Below are 17,569 nucleotides of genomic sequence, written 5' to 3'. Positions count from 1 at the left end.
TTGTATAGTTACTTGTATAATAATTATGTTTTATTATAAAGTTTTTCTATCGATAACTTTGTTATATATTATGAGTTGTGGTGGTACAAAAAAAGGTAATGATAATTTTGTATTTATATTAAAATATTAAAATTATGATAAGTAAGAAACAATAAACATAATAGTAATATTATAATACCTATACTAGTGGTCTTCAAACTTTTTGTTCATGTCATCAAATTGTTATTTATGTGAGAGAGTGTATTTCCCCGAAAATAATATTTTTAATTGTTAGAAATTGTATACTTATTGTCAATTTATATTTGTAATAACTAATAAGGTATTATAGTAACTGGCTGATAGGTTTATAAATTATACTACAGAAACTATTTGATAGTTTTTATATTTTTAAACTCAGTGAGTTGATAAAAATTAAATAATATTAATATTTGTAGATATATTATATTATTATGACATAATAAGTTATAATAGGCACTTATAATATTTTGAACTGTAAACTAAAATTATGAGATACAATTAATAGATATTCAAACCATTAAGTCAAATATAAATCAACTATTTAGTATATTTTATAGCTTTTTTTAACACAATTTCATTTTCATTTTGGATTTTTGAGTTCACTTACTAGAAAAATATCATTTAGTTTATATAAGGAAGGCCTAATTAATACTGGTGGAGTTTCCATATAGGTACCCATTAGAGGTAAGAAAATAAAACTGGAGGAGTTTACATTAAACCTTTTCATTACCTTTTTATCTAACCGGTATTCTGTCAGAGTTTACAATCGCCCATAATAGGTATAACTGGAATTTAAAAATGAATGTATGATCATAATTTTATCTGAAACCTAACAAAAGTTTGGAAAACGTCTGTATTATTGACTATAACATTTTTACCTACCTACATATGCAATAGCTACACATTGATCTCATAATAAAACTTAAAATGCATAGATATTTTGTAATATAAAACTATTAATCAACCACATAATATTTATAGGTATGATACGACAAAGGATGAAATAACATTATGTTCTAATGAATATTTAAAATTATTTTTTTTAACATTCTTTTATAATTTACAGATGATAGTGACGTAAAAGGTAAACTATAACTATTTTTTTTTTTATTATTTATATTGAAAATAAAATATATTTAAATGTATTGAATTGTTTATGGAAAAGTTAAACACAAACATTTTATAAGTCCAATGTAATAACTTAATTTTTAATATTCTTTTTGGGAATCTTAAGATATAAGTAAATCTTAAAATATTTATTATCCCTATCATTTTCATAATTGTTTGTATACGTTCAACTAGTATCAATTGTTTATTTTTAATCTGCAGGTATTTCCTTTAGATCCTGTATACCTAATATATAATTTATTAGAACATGTATATTCATCCAATGATCACACATTACGTTTCAATGACATTATATTCTTACTGTCTACATTTATTTGTTATAGATACTCATAATGTACTTATATCCATTGTCAAGGCTGGGCAAATTAGCGATTTTTTTTTAACTTGTTAATTTAAGTTATTTTAAAATAATTAAGTTAAGTTTGAAAAAAAATAACTTAACTTAATTTAAAGTTAAAATTTGTTAATTTGCAAAAATAAAAAATTCCAGTCATATTATATGGTTTATTAGATAGTTTTTCTTTACGTCCAAGAAAATTACTGGGTAAATTTAAAATGATAAATCACAGTAAAAACACATTCAAAAATTTGCGTTATTCTTCGGACGAAAATGAACTAATTTATAAATTCTTGAAATAAAATTAACTTGCAGTTAACACGTCATTCTTGAAAAAGCAACGTATTAAGTTAAAAGTCAATTTGATAAAAAAAGGTAAGGAGTTAATTAACTTAATTAAAATCAACTTAACGTTTAAACTTAATTTTAATTTTTAACTCGTTAATGCCCAGCCTTGTCCATTGTATGACTAACACCCCAGTTGGCCCGTTTTTATTCATGTATACTATATATTTGAATAAAAAATATTATTATATTTATTTAATTCAGTTATTTTTTTTTATATCTAGACTGCATTGGTAAGGGACTTTATACTAGAATATACTAAATTTTACAATTTTTTAATGAAAAATAAACATGGAAGAATTTCGTTAATCTTTAGACCTTAATATTTAAATCTTTATTACGAAAACAAACTTCATCCCTATCCATTTATATCAATTTAATAATGAACAGACTTCAAGGTTCTGGTCGCTCTGATAAATTTGTATATTGATATTACGAGGATAAGGATCATTTATTTTATATTTTTTCTTTATTCTCAAAAATTCTATGTACTTTTGATATAATTGTTGGGGGGTTGTGTACCTACCTACTTGTTCCACAATAGGTGTCGTGTGGCACAAACGCGCAATGTAATTAATGTATTAAATTTGTTAATTTTTTTTTTTTATATTATCGATAATATAATCAATGTATATGAAAAACGAAGCAAATACAGTTTGCCAGCGTATATTACAAAATGTATTACATACGATATCTTATAATTATATTGTTAGTAAATAAGTTTATTTTATGTAGGTACTATAGGTACTCTGTATTCGTAAGTTGAAAATCATTTTTTTTTGCGCACACAGGTTTTGGTGAAAATATTGTGACCCCATAGAGTTAACAGTAGTTCTACAATGCCACGTTGCGAAATCGCACAGCTTGTACATTATACGTAATCACAACTTTTTCACCATATTCCAGGTGCGCAAATAAAAAAAGTGCGTCAACTTACAGGAAACACGTTTTTGTTATTTAACATTTTTTTTATCGATATTTAAAGGTTGAAATGTCATTACGTGTATAAAATATAATATTATACTTTAAAAGTTTAAAAGTTCCAAGTACCTATGAATAATACATTTATGTTACAACAAAATAACTAAATTTATTACCCACCGTATAAACACCTAATTCTGTATTATATTAATTTTTGAATATTTAATGAAATATAAGTTGTGTGACAGTATTTTGTAGTGTCCGGTGTAAGTTAAGGTCATTCATTCGTTTCATTATATCCAATATCTATTTCAATAATATAAATAATCACATTGCCAGGTAATACATAATAATTTAAAAACGGTCAGGTTTTTTTAATACCTTATCCTCTACAAATATTTAAATTACAAATGCGTTGATTTGTAGGTAATCATGTTAATCTTTATTAAATACATGTATTAATTATATAACCCAAAAATATAACAGTCGAGAATACAATATGAATATAAACAGAATTTAATAATATGACGTGTACTTTTGCGATAGTACTACGTTTATTTAATGTATAATAAAACTCGCGATTTGTATAATTACATTTGCCCATTCACAATTATTACGAGTGTTAAGGTACTTACAGTTTCTACGATCTATCTGTGATATATTTATTATCGTGGCAATAAATATATATATATATATATATATGACATACAATATTGAAAGTAATGGGGTTTGATAGCGGCCCTGCACGGTGATAATCTTCGATACGGGCGACGGCGGCGGCGGTGATCTCGACTAGCAATATAATTAATATGACGGCGGCGGTCGGCAGGTATAGCCCATAAACGTGTGTTGGCGATATCACAAAGCAGCGGTGGTAGTATTATCACTGTTGCGACTTGCTACGTTCTAGCTTTCCTTTATTAGGTAGCCGAAAACGGGTCGTGCAGTAACGGGTAAAACGACGGTGGGTACGGCGGCGACACAGGCGGCGCGTACGATAGCTGATAAACGACGGTGGGTACGGTGGCGGCACACTGGCGGCGGTCGGCAGGTATCTGGCTGCGGCGGCGGCGGCGAGTACGGTTCACGGTTTACCAATAACTCGTGGTAGCATAGGCCGAGTATATTCGCAGTTTTAGCCTTCCAAAAAGGTGGCCGAAAACCGCTGTAATACTAGCCAGTTACTACCAGAGTTAGTGGTAGAACGATAGTCGATGATGGTGTTGTCTGGGCTCCCTTATATGATATATTGTACGGTAGTATTGCGTGTAGACAGATTGGTATAATACGTGCGCGCTAATGCGTAGTATATGGGTACACAGATGCGCGGGTCGTATTAGCGCGCTCTATCTACAATAATGAGCGGTAGCGCGGCTACGACTGAACGAATAATAGTATTGTCGCTCACCGTGAGGGATCGCGTCGTCAGTCTTTTCGTGTTTGTAACAACGCACCGCGCGTCAGTGTGCGAAAGCTCTACCTCGCCACCGTCTGCACACTCTACTACATCTACCCGCAATCTCATTTTATGCGATTACTTATAATTATTTTAGAGGATCGGTGGCGGAGAGTTTTTACGGAGTTCGAAATAGGCGATTCTCAACTCGCATGCGTGTAGGACTTGTAAATGTGTGCGTAGTAAATTAGGAAGTTAGTAAGTCAATGTGTGTGACTACATGTAAAAGAACTAGAGGAGCGCTCCCGACACGCATGTATACAAGTCACCACTACGTCGTTGCTCGCGTGAACGGTAAACATTTTTATATGCTCAATAGTATGTAATTTTGTTCTATCCTACCGATCGACCTAATAATGCGATAATATTTTAGAAAACTGATCTGAATTCTATATAATATATATAAATTACCAGCGTCACATTCACATCTAAAACTCAGTTACTGTATAGGCCTGATTTGGTTCGTCCAACTATACCGGATTTTTACGACTGGCTGGGTCACATCTCCCCAAATTTATGAAGTAATAAAGATACTTTCACTGCTACGTGATGGTGGTATATGTATAATATGCATTTCTGGTCCTAGACGTAGACTGTAAATGTTTTGATTGTTTCTGTTTTTTATGACTTTTCTAGACTTTTTTTTGGATTTTCATGATTTATTGTATTTTTTACGATTTACGGTGATGATTTGTATTCAGGAGGTACCTATAATTGTTTCATTGATTAATAGGTACTATAGTGAGTTAGATTTTTAAAGGTAAGCGGCGACCGGTCACAAGCACGATAAAACAGTTCATTAATGTAGGAAATGTAGCCACAAAGCAACTACATTATGCATTCATTACACCTAATACCTCACATTAATTAATTTGTTTCCAAATTTATGATTTTGAAAAAATCAAATTTTCGCTCTTGGCGTAGCAGAAATTTTAAACGTTACAAAGACCATAATGACTTAAACATATTACATTTTTTATGACATTAAATAAAAACTCTTATCGCATATAATAATTATTTTAATTATATCCAATCGGATTGTTATTACCCAAAGCATTTTTAGAATTATGTACGTTTTAGAAAACAAGAAAACTTTATTCCGAAAACTATGTCAAAGACGTGTTTGCAATTTTTGGCCAAAATATTACCAATCTTTTTGGAAATTGTTTCAGCTCTGTTAATAGTCCTAATATCAATACAAAAAAATCACCTTTTTATTTTTTTCAAATTAATGCAGATTTAAATAATATAAACTCACTTTGCTCAGAATATTTTTTTATGTTTGAATCTTCGAGGGGAGGGTGGTACTGACGTTAGACATTTCACTTCTAAATTACTATCGTTTATTGTGAAAAAGATAGAATATAATCAATAGTGTCTAGTAGATTTTCCGATGCCACCTCTTTGCCAGTATCTTGTGACAAGTGTCATTTATTTTATTTTTTTCTTTATTCTTAAAGAAGATGATGGGCTCCACTGAACATGTTCATGTGGGAGCCCATAATCAGCATATATATGCTCAGCCAACACGTCACAATCAATTACAATATGTAGGTGGTATCGCTTGGATCACCGTAAAAACAAAACCTTATCCAAGCTAGCAATTTTCCAAAACTCTGGTGAAAGGTTAATATAAACCATGCTTGGATGGTATACCTACATGGCTACATGCCTTGATATCTGTTATCAGCCGGAATGTCCATGTACCTTACGTTTCCTCTGACTTCTGTGATTGCTATATATCTAGTATCAACATTGGTTGTTTTGACTTGCCTCCGCCATGTTAACTCTTCCAATTTTGGTTAAAAAATATCCAGCCCGTTCTCCAGCTTACCTCCATCGATGGACTACTCCTGCTAGAACTTGGGTCTCACACGATGAAGATGCCTGGTAGGCAATTGCCACGGTAAGTTATGATTTTATTTGTGTTAGATTCAGTATATTCAAACCGTATTTCATAATTGTGTCTGATCTTTTTTTTTCTGAATGTAATGGAGTTTGCCTCGGAATCCCTGTGAACGGTATTCGACGGAAATATATGGAAACGAAATGACTAATTAATAAGTGAATAAGTGAAAAATGATGTGAAAGCGTTAGCAGGAGGTGTAAACTGGAGGATACAGGCATCGAATGGAGAAATTTGGAGGCAAGGTTGTATGTCGGGATAGTCCTAGTGGCCAAGTTAACCGAAGAAGAAGAAGAAGACGTCACTTAGGGAGTATGTTTTTGGTTTTAAAGATATTCAAATTAACTTATCTAGTTTTTATTTTCGTTATTTGTTATTATTATAGTTTATGTCAGGGCATAAAATTGTTGAGTATATTAGGATAATATTTTATACACCATAATGGCATTTCAAAATTGTAGATTCATTTTAAGCTATTTCCTATTTATACCATTAACCTATTCACATCGTTTTACGGTAAGTCTGTATTGACTTAAAAGTTAATAACAAAAGTATCTTATAATATAAATAACTATAATTTGCACAATTAAAATAATTAATAATGATGATATCGGAAAAGAATAATTCAACTAACTGTCTCACTTATTGTGTTAAACAATTTTATTGTAGCATCATAAATATAATGCTATAAAACATACGTTGTTATATACGTAAGTGGTTAAAAGGCACCCCGAAAACACAACCTTTACAGTAACCTACGCTTTGACGAGGTACACTTCACACTTGACACTTACTGTACAAAAGAGTGGTTACTCAATACAATCCCCCGATTTCTTTTTTCTTGTGGTTGTGTATATGCAGCTCTAGGTACGAAAGTTGGAACTAAATTAAATTATTTTTCGATTACTATTTATTTGACTAAAATACAATTTCTTGAATAATTTGAATCAAATAATATTAACTTTGTAAGTATAGTATTTTTATGTTATATATGTATGACAGATGATTTAAAGGAAGCTGGAATTTCGGGTATGTAAAAGTTAAATAAAATGAATGTATCTATTCAACCAATTAGGATTTTATTTGGTCATCAAACGAATTAGTAAGTAAGTTACAATACACGATTGATAACTTATATGTATAGGAGACTTTGGATTTATAAACTACTGCTTTGCAATGCAATTTAGTAAGTATAGTTTACAGTGATAATAATCTATTCATTAAAAGTGTATAAAATATTTTTTTTATGTTTACTTTCATATAACAATATGTTACGTCCCAACTGACGTCGATACATACACCAACGCAGAGATGAACACTTGATGTATTATGTTATATTTGAGTGTTTATTAACAAGTACAAAATTACAATATTATAAATATATGACAGTGAGTGGTGTTACAACCTGCCTCTAAGTGTCTTATGTGTCCCTAAACCGTCTGACGAGCTCTTGTCATGGGCTCGTATATATATAATCGGGTCCTTTGGAGTGGGTGGTCGTTGTAGTGGCTAAATCCGGTCATGAGACAGAGTCCGGGTCTCGAACTTGGTATGCTGGACGACTCGTATCCTTCGTATGAGTGTTGACTTTCCCGAGAAGATACGTGTGACGTCACTTTTTTGGTTTGATTGTTTCATACTATGCTTTTGCAACGACCTATAACACGCGGAGGTCGTTGCAAATACCAATATTATACTATACTAATTGTCTTATTAGTTACATTCGTTAGATATTGCTAAGAACGTGCGATACGCTGTACATAGTTTATACATAATTAATTTATACGTAGGTACGTAACAAATACATTATAAAGTGTTTTTAAAAAAATCTGGAAATTTGAGAGTTTAAGTATTTTTCATACCTAATAATGTATAAGAAGTTTATACATTTCAAACGTAATTTTGTACTCATTTTTTCTCAATACCACATTTCAATTATTGGTAACCTTATCGGTGTTTGAATATTATATTTTGTTTGGTTATAATAAAACTGAATTGAGTCCATTTTATTATTTTAATATATTTGAAATGAATCCATTGAACTTGGAACGATGTGTGATAGTCAACGATAAGGTATATTTGTCAATTGTTTGTTAGTGTATATTTGTTAAAAATTACCATAGTTTTGCCAAATACTTCGTTAACACATATTAATGAGGAGTGAGAAATAATGGAGTGTACATTATAAAGTATAAGTCGAGTGAAAAACAAAAAAATAATTTTTACTACATTAAAGCTTTGATTTTAAAAATTGTTGAATGACGAATTTCGATGTTGAACTTTTAGGCTATAAAAACAAATGTAATCAAGTGTTATTATTTTTAAATGATCGTCTAATAATGTGACTTTAGGCAATTTCATTGTTCTCAATCATGAAGAGTGTGACAAAAATTGCTGACTAAACAAAAGAAGATATCCATTTGACCCAATGCTGATAGTAAAACATTTTCGTAGGACTCAATTCAATACAATTATACAATATATAACAATATATTTAATCCTGTATTTTTTTTATCTCAATAAATATAATACTTTTATTCATTAACCTTTCATCATAATATAGACTCATTCTGTTAATTCACTGAAATTTCCTGGTCTCAAAGAGTCTAATAAGCAGCATATAAAGTATATCCAATATTTATAAGCTAAATAAAAGAACTATAAAAAAAAAATAGATAGTGTTCACGAGAACACATACACTTATACTTATAATTGCACGCACCGATGCATGCCATATGAATCTCTTAATTAAATGTTCTCATGGCCTTTATAAGTAGGTAATTTTGTAAATAATATACATATAACTCATACCAAAATATGAATTTATCCCATAACGTTACACGTAATTGAGATTATTTTTAGTGTAGAACTATTGAATGTTTACCTACTTATAAAATACAGAGTTTGTAATATTATTAATTTACCAATGATTTATATAAGAAAAACCAATAACGGAACTGTTGATGAATGGAAAAGATCTTCAGATGTAACCTACAATGGTTTGTACAAAAAAGATTTATCATAAAAGTTGTGTTAGCTGCCACAAAGATCATACCTAGTTGTTTTTCTTTAAGTTTACGTTTGCTTAATGTAGAGTTTATGGGTTCTTTTTATACTCTAAGTCACCCGATTGAAGATCACCTCGTGTTAATCTGGAAATTTCACATATTATGTTATCATAATATATGCGATGATCCAAATATATTTAGTTCATAAAATCTTGATCCAAAGAATACCGCTTTTTCTTAAGCATAAACATCGCATTCCAATATTTTATAGCATTGTTAGTTATATCGTTAATGCTAATACGTCATCGCTCACACTACTAATGTATTATGGAGCTACATGATATATTTATATCCCGATATGTAATATAAATATAAAGGTATAGTATTATAATATTACAATATGTTTACGATGTGTTTTAATATAGACACTCTCCTATAAGATAACGTCGTTGTCCAACGAAAATCAGCATTTCTGCGTATCCCATACATCACATTGAAATGGTGGAATTAGTCTCGAATTATCGAATATAGGTGTCACGCGAAAATGCGAAAAATTGGCGTGTTCTCTCGCTGGATAGAGTACAGATCTAATCTACAATGAATATCGATGTGCATTCTTCTCTTATTGTTTACTTATAATTATGTCTACAATCTTAAGCTGCATTTACACGATTTATTTGAAAATGAACCACGTCGCGCCACCTTCGTTCGTATCTCACGCCTGAAAATCAAGCATTGTTTCTATAACGCTTATGTCGTGGTTTCGAAAGCATGGTTCACTCTCGTGATTCACGTCTCGTGTAAACGCATCTTAAGAGCTTATAGTAGTTGTCATCTCATGCGGAGTTACCGTATAACGTCTTTTACGTTTACATGATACGAGTTGAGCCGTCGTTAGTTTAAACCGAATTTTTTATGAGTCAACCTATATTTCCTGACTTGTTTACATATTTGTCTTTAATATTAAATCGGTATGTTATAAAATTCATTATTCCATAAAATTGATATTTCTTCCAGCTTCATTATCATATTGAATACTTATGACTTATAAATAATAACTAATAAGTGTTTACATGTGCAAAAATACAGCCGACCTTATTTACTGAACAGATTTAATTTGGTTAATAAACTACATATTCGATTGTCCTTAAAATGAAAACGGTTTATGTTATTAAAGTCGCTTTAAAGCGTTTACATGATGCATGATTAAACCACTTTAGTTTTTAGGCCCACTTCAAATATGCATGTAAACGTAGTATATATTACATAATAATTAATATCATACGACTAATTTTATTTCATGCATTTTGTCGGTAATTAGAGATTTCAGATTCTAATAAATCTCTGTATGACGAAACAAGTTTGGCTCAAGTAAAAATACCATTACAATAACAAAGAATTAAACGGTGAGTTCTTACAATTATTATATTGAATAACATACCTACGTACTTATTATAGACTATAGTATTATGGTTAACTTTGTGTTAACAACAGTGATGTGTTTAGTCTAAAACGAAATAGTTTTCTAATATATAGAGATTGCAAGATTGCAAGGGGACGGCAAATTGTGTTACAGTGATTTATTATTATAATTAATGAATAAACGAAAATAACAAAAAAGTTTAAACTTTAAATCAGAAAACCAGACAAGTGGGGTAGGTACTAGTAATATTTAATACAAGTTAATTCATTATTAATTAAATTCGTTTGAAACTGGTATGAAATATTCCTGAATAATGATACAATATGATAAGTATGCATTTATGCTAATTTTGTTTTTAACTCATGCACATAAATTGGAATTATGTTATCTGAGCCGTTATTAATATTTAAAAATCAAAATATAAACAAAATAATAAAAAATACACTTTTAACTATTGGTTATACGAGACATCAGACAAAAATCTGGATATGCGATATTTTCGGTATTTTAGAATACCAGTATACCGTGAAACGGTAACCACAGTTGTTACCGAAAATACTGTAATATAGAAGAGGAACACCCCCGGGAGGTGCTCAAACAAGAAATATGAGATTTACGATAGACGTTTTTGTTTATTAATGGTTGTTATGGACACAAACAATAGAAAAACACAATAGAAAATATTCAAAATAAAAAAAAATATAATAATAAATCTTAATTTAAAAAAAAAGTCCACTGTCTGTCTGTATGCTTAGAACTTTAAAACTACGCAACGGATTTTGATGCAATTTATTTTTAATATATAGTGTGATTCAAGAGGAAGGTTTATATATATATTATGCATGTTATATTATATATATAAAATGCATAATTTTCCTAATATAAATAATTTTCCTTGGTGAAATTAATTGAGTGGCCGAAAATAATAACAACCTATGTCTCTCTCTGTCTCTATATATATATATATATATACATATTTGTCTGTATGTCATTGAACTCCTCCTAAACCACTGGACATTTTTTGTGTATTTTTGAGTGAGACCTAGTTGGTTCGACCCGGAGAGATGCTCAAACAAGTACTAAATTTGTGAAATTTAAGTTAGAAATATTTGTATATAAATGTTTGCAATTGATTATAGAAGAATTAATTAGTAAAAATTAGTATTTTAGTATTTGCCATTAGTTACTCTGGCAGATAAGGTGAAAGATAGGGCTTTGCACCCGAACGTAACCCGAAATAACCCAAATAAATATCATAACCCAAAAACCCGTATATTTTAAACTGATTGAAAAAAATGAACACCCAAAAAACACCCGAAATAACCCGAAACCCGAATTATTGAAAATTAATTGGCATATCAATTTGTATAAATTTTTTGCAACAAACGTGACTAAGAAGATAAGAAGATAGTAGTGTAAGTGTGTAACGGATAACTCAATTTTTTTTTGTAACCAACAAAATAATTAATTAAATATTAAAAAAGGCCTTGATGCTAGATGATTGTTTTATTTTATTTCACAATATTCAATAATAGACGGTCAAAAAGTTAATCAAAAATTTCTTAATCAAAAATAAATATAACAAAAATATGATTAGTTAAAAATTAAAATATTTAATAAGCGAGAATCCTCTACTAAGTAATAAGAAATAAAATAATAACTAATGAATATTAATATTTAATTTAATTTTTTAATTTTTTCCATTATTTTTACTTTAAATATAAAATCAGATTACTTTATCAAATTTGCATTGAAAATCTCATGTAAATTCATATACAATATGGGGTTTTTTTAACACACAAATTAACCATAATTACCCCGAATAAAATTGCATTTAACTGTAAGCAGAAAAGTGTATTAAACCGTACCAACTGAATTCAATAACCCAAAGTTTCTTTCAACACATGAAACCCGAAACCCGAAAAAATGATTCCGGTGCAAATATAACTTGACTGATTTTGTGAAAATTTAGAGTTATTCATGGAGATATCAGGAATAGTTAAAGAGTAGTTGGATTTATACCAAGTGATACACCCAATCCACCCCAAATAAATTATTCACCCGGGTCGATTTAGTTCACAAAGCTGTCCAAATTTATTTGTAAACTAAGGAACCTAGGTATACTAAAGGTACACCAAACCCAAGTCACACTTATAACGAACAGAATCGGGTAATGGGTACAACTTAAATTGGATGTTGGTTTATCCGAAGTTAATAGCCTCAGAAAATTACTGGTCTGTTTTCAATTAATGTAATTTCAATAGACTATTACTTGAAAATTAGAGGGTCTATACAGCTTGATCTTTTATCTCATATAGGCTGTAGATAGGTAGAAGATAGGTCACACATAACAAACGAAAAAAGAAATATTTTTTTTGTCAATCTAAAAAGTTACAATTCATTACATAATATATTAATATTATAATTAGAAGAAATATATTAAAAAAAGGTGGGTAAGTGGATGTCGCTCTGCTGTACTGTAGGTTAAAAATGGGTCACTGTGTAATGGATAGTATTAAATTTGAATTCAATGATATAATATCACTATATAAGAAAAACGATTCTGAGCGGAGACGGTATGTCAGTCTAGGTATAAGGTATCTTATATACTTATCTATGGTATTAAAAAAAAATTGACCAATAATTATAGGTATCCATAATAAATTCCAAATAAATCATAAACAATGTCCATTAGGTAGGTACTTACAACGCGTTATACATCAACAACAAATCATGGTGCTATCATAGATATATAATAGATTCACTTTTCTATTAGAAAAGGTATTGTTGATGAAAATCCAAGCAATTTACTGTCCTAAAAGGTGATGACAGACACAAAAAAATATTTTAAAAAAACACACATCATTGTAAAATCAATACATTTATCGTTCCACTCAGAATCTAAAAATGCAGTATGTTTCAATGCTATAAATGTCATCAATATAATTAACAATCAAATATTATATCTTCTAGAACGCGTGGAAAAATTTTTCAAAGATAGTTGGGAATTATCTCGATATGTTGAAAGTAAGTATTATTCTTTAATGCCAAGAAAATGTTTTAGATATTTGCATATAAAACCATATTATATAACTCATAGTATAACTCACTCCATTCATTTTATTATATAAACATAAGGTTGTGTTTGTTTAATAACATATTTCTATTTCTAATGTAACAAATGCAAATACTTTGTTTATAGGATCAGTTTATTCACCGTATGAATTTTGTGGTCAACGATGTGAGTAAAAGTATAAATAGATAAAATCTATATAAATAGATCTTTATAAATTTTAAATATGCTAATTTAATATAATAATATGCATACCTATCAATATAATATGTTATAATAATATTATTAGATTTAAGATATACATTTTTATGTGAATAATTTACAATTCATTTAATACTTTAGGTATATACGAATGCTTTATTTAAAACTGGTTGTACTTTCCGTGCCAAAATCGTATAAACTAATCACATCGTGACAATCGCTGCACTTGTATTTATTGTTATCACGTAGGTAATTAGTCATGACCTTTTGTGTATACATTTTAAGAATTTATTCTAGGAGCCCATTTACATATTACATACATGTTGTAAATTACTATTTGGTGACCCCTGCGCTGAAAGTTTGCAGCAGTTGAAGCGTAGGTTACCGTATACTTCCAGGTATATGCTAGGTATTCAAGGTATTAGCTTACCATATATCTCAAGGTCGCATTGTCATTTTGTATCTGTGTCCAAATACTAGCATCAACTGTTATATTTACCGGTGGATTTGAACTGACGTCCATATTTGCATGTATGTGTAATTCAGTCAGTTTAAGCGTGACCCACTTAAAATATATTTGTTTATAAGAAACTTACATTCCATCAGACAGGCCGTGGTTTGCATTGTAAACATTCACAAAAAAATTGTAATAACTTAGTCACCACTATTTCACGAACTGCTTAAACGAAACATACGTGTTGCTTGTTCGGTGTGCAAAACTCATCTGTTAAATTACAATGTATAATTAATGTAAACTATAGGTACATTTTGTGGAATTGTATCTATTTTATTTGTTTCTGTGGCAAAAAATAGAAAGCATACAATATCATTGAAAAATATTTATGTATCTATAATTCTATAGTTGCTAATTGCTAACAAAAATATTTATAAACTTTTGAAAATAGTTCCTTGGTATATACTTGGAGCGAGGGATCTAGTGCTTTTACAAGGACTTTTTTTTTTTTTTATTCTGTATACAAATTATTTAACCTTCCGTTACTTTCGAGTACTTCGGTTTCAACATATATAGTATCTTATCTTTTAGAGAATTGGATCAAAATTGGATTAAAAATTATGATTTTAGTTATTTTGTTGTAATTTGTAATATGAATTCAACTAACATGCTATAATAACATATAATAACTATATAAAATATCCAATCTGACAAACCATCTCCTCTCAGAATCGTTTTTCATATTATACAATAATATGATATCATTGAATTCAAATTTATTACAATCCATTGTTCAGTGACCCACTTGTAACCTACTATACAGCAGAGCGACATGCACGTAACCGCTTTTTTTGAAATATTGCATTAACAAAACATTTAAAAATAAAACAACTATATTTTTGTCGTTAAAGTTGATCATTATACCAAATCTGTAAGCTTGTAATAATTTATTATAATTTTATTATTTTTTTAATTTTATATAGGTTATATCTTCAGTAAGAACATAACGTTTTTTATTGGTATCGTATTTGTTAATTAAGTACACCGTACACCTTATGGCTAATACCATTTAAAATTTATCATTGTACGTAGTTTGATAAGTTGACTACATAATATAAGATAGTGACTAGATCTTATTTTATTTTCCCAAGTATTGTCAATAAATGTTTAATACCTGGGTCAATAAGTTACGTATATTCTTGAGGCCCCCAGTCTTTAAATGCGTCTTCACAACGCTTCCAAATCAATATTTTAATGACTTTTTTCCCAGTTGTATACAACAGTTCTTTTTTCCATACAATTACATACAATTTTCATACATTTTGTATTCAACTAACATGTTTTCAATCAAGTATAACAAAGTATCAACATTTATTATTAATACATTTCATTATTCATAACCTTCATTATTATTCCATATTTTAATATCTTTAAAATGAAATAGACAATTAATTTGAATTTATGGGATTTGATATATTAAAAGGCACGTTTGCAAATTACTATGTGTCAGAAATAGTTATAAAATAGGCACATAATTTTATAAATTGTTGAATACATCATAAAAACAAATGGATTATAAATAAACTAAATCAAAATATTTTTTTGAAGTAATATGTATAGTGTATATTATATGTAGAAGTTAATAGGTACATTGTATTAAAAAATATATCACAATTACATTCAATTTAAATGGTTTAAGTGTAAATAAAAATATAAATGGTCACACTTACATAAAATTACATGAATAATATTACATTTTTAATTAGTAAGCTAGCAATATTGATGAGCATACATTTTTTCGGATTAATGTTTTTTTTTACAAAGAAATATTAAATATTTTGTTCATTTTATCTAAGTTAATTTTTCCACAAATGTTTGGCATCACTGGATAATTACCCACCGATCCCATTAAAACCACAAATGAATGTGCATGCGAACTAGTCACGATGACGATTGTTATTTTATTTGTAACAAGCATGTACAGTGATCGCAATGTTTTGGTCTTAATGAACCCAGAATGAATATCCATGAATGTTATTTCATCTGTAATAATTTGTAATCTAAATTGAAATTTTTGTACTCCTACTCAAACATGTAAAATACATTTTCCCACGGTGGTATTGTTATAACAAGCAGTTGTGTCCGTACATATAATGTAGCCAATGTAGGTATCTGGTATACACTATACCTAGGTAGGTACATATAATATGAGATTCATCTTTAATTAAACATCTTTTATCATCAACCTAATTCAATACTCTTTTATTCTGTTAAATTTTACAAAAAATGTTAGGTTTTCAATTCAATATCTTTATTGGTTTCAAAGTCCCTCTTAATATGTAACTTGGATATTAACATCCAAACATATTATTAGTTAATCATTGTGTGCAGATCCGTCCTTTTAGAAACAAGAAAAAAATTCAAAATATATTTTGTAATAACTTTACTCTTTAATGCATTATGACAATAAAAATTCACTCATTAGATATACGCCTATACCAAAACGAACTATTTCCACAAATTATTCCAAAACGTACTAATCGTATATTTATGATTATAAATTTTTAGGAAGAAGAAGTAAGTCTATTAATTTTACACTTTCTATTATAAACATACTATAAATAGGCATTTTCATATTTCATAAAAGTTTAATGTTCGTTTTAGTATATATAATTGTTGAATTAAATAACCAGTGTTCGGACTTATCTAGATACATTTATTATAGGATCTCGAGTTTGGCGACTGGAGCTGGGAGCGTAGGGAGCTTCTAAAGCGTTGAGTGTATGCGTAAAAACTCAGAATTTGAAACTGCCTTTGCATATAAATTCGAAACGAAGTCTGGCCTTCTAATTTTGATCACACCGTCGTTTTTAACTTGTTGAAGTACATAGGTTTCAAAAAAAAAAAACAATATTCGTAATAGGGTGCAGTAAACCAGTGACGTGCAAATGCTCAAAAATCGTAAGATAGCGAACTTCATTAGGCCATAACTTCAAAACTAAGTCCGTGCGCTAAATTTGGACATCACCATCGTTTTCAGCGTGCCTATCTACATTGGTTCAAAAAAAAGAAATTGCAAAAATAGGGTGTCCCATAAAGTAGAAAAGTTCCCAGCTATAGTTTGTCTGTATACATGCCAAGACAGATACCCCCACTCGACAATGTTGAATTTGTTTCTGGGTGCGATTGGGGATCAATACCTGGACACCCACGTGACTGGCAGAGATACTCATCACTATACTACTGATACACTATAATACATTTCTAAAAATATTTATTAAATTTACAATTTTGTATAT

General features: G+C 29.3%; 1 long non-coding RNA gene across 1 annotated transcript in view; it reads left to right on the top strand.

Annotated features, from left to right (window-relative positions):
- The first annotated feature begins 10,455 nt into the window (after positions 1-10,455).
- The window catches only part of LOC107884819, a 7,625-nt gene continuing 511 nt past the window's right edge, over positions 10,456-17,569 (top strand). The window contains exon 1 of the long non-coding RNA XR_003840111.1: positions 10,456-10,525. This is a non-coding gene — a long non-coding RNA (uncharacterized LOC107884819). The remainder of the gene's footprint in view (positions 10,526-17,569) is intronic.

Source organism: Acyrthosiphon pisum, chromosome X (assembly GCF_005508785.2).
Source record: "Acyrthosiphon pisum isolate AL4f chromosome X, pea_aphid_22Mar2018_4r6ur, whole genome shotgun sequence".
NCBI lineage: Eukaryota > Metazoa > Arthropoda > Insecta > Hemiptera > Aphididae > Acyrthosiphon > Acyrthosiphon pisum.
This window is presented reverse-complemented; position numbering and strand designations above follow the sequence as displayed.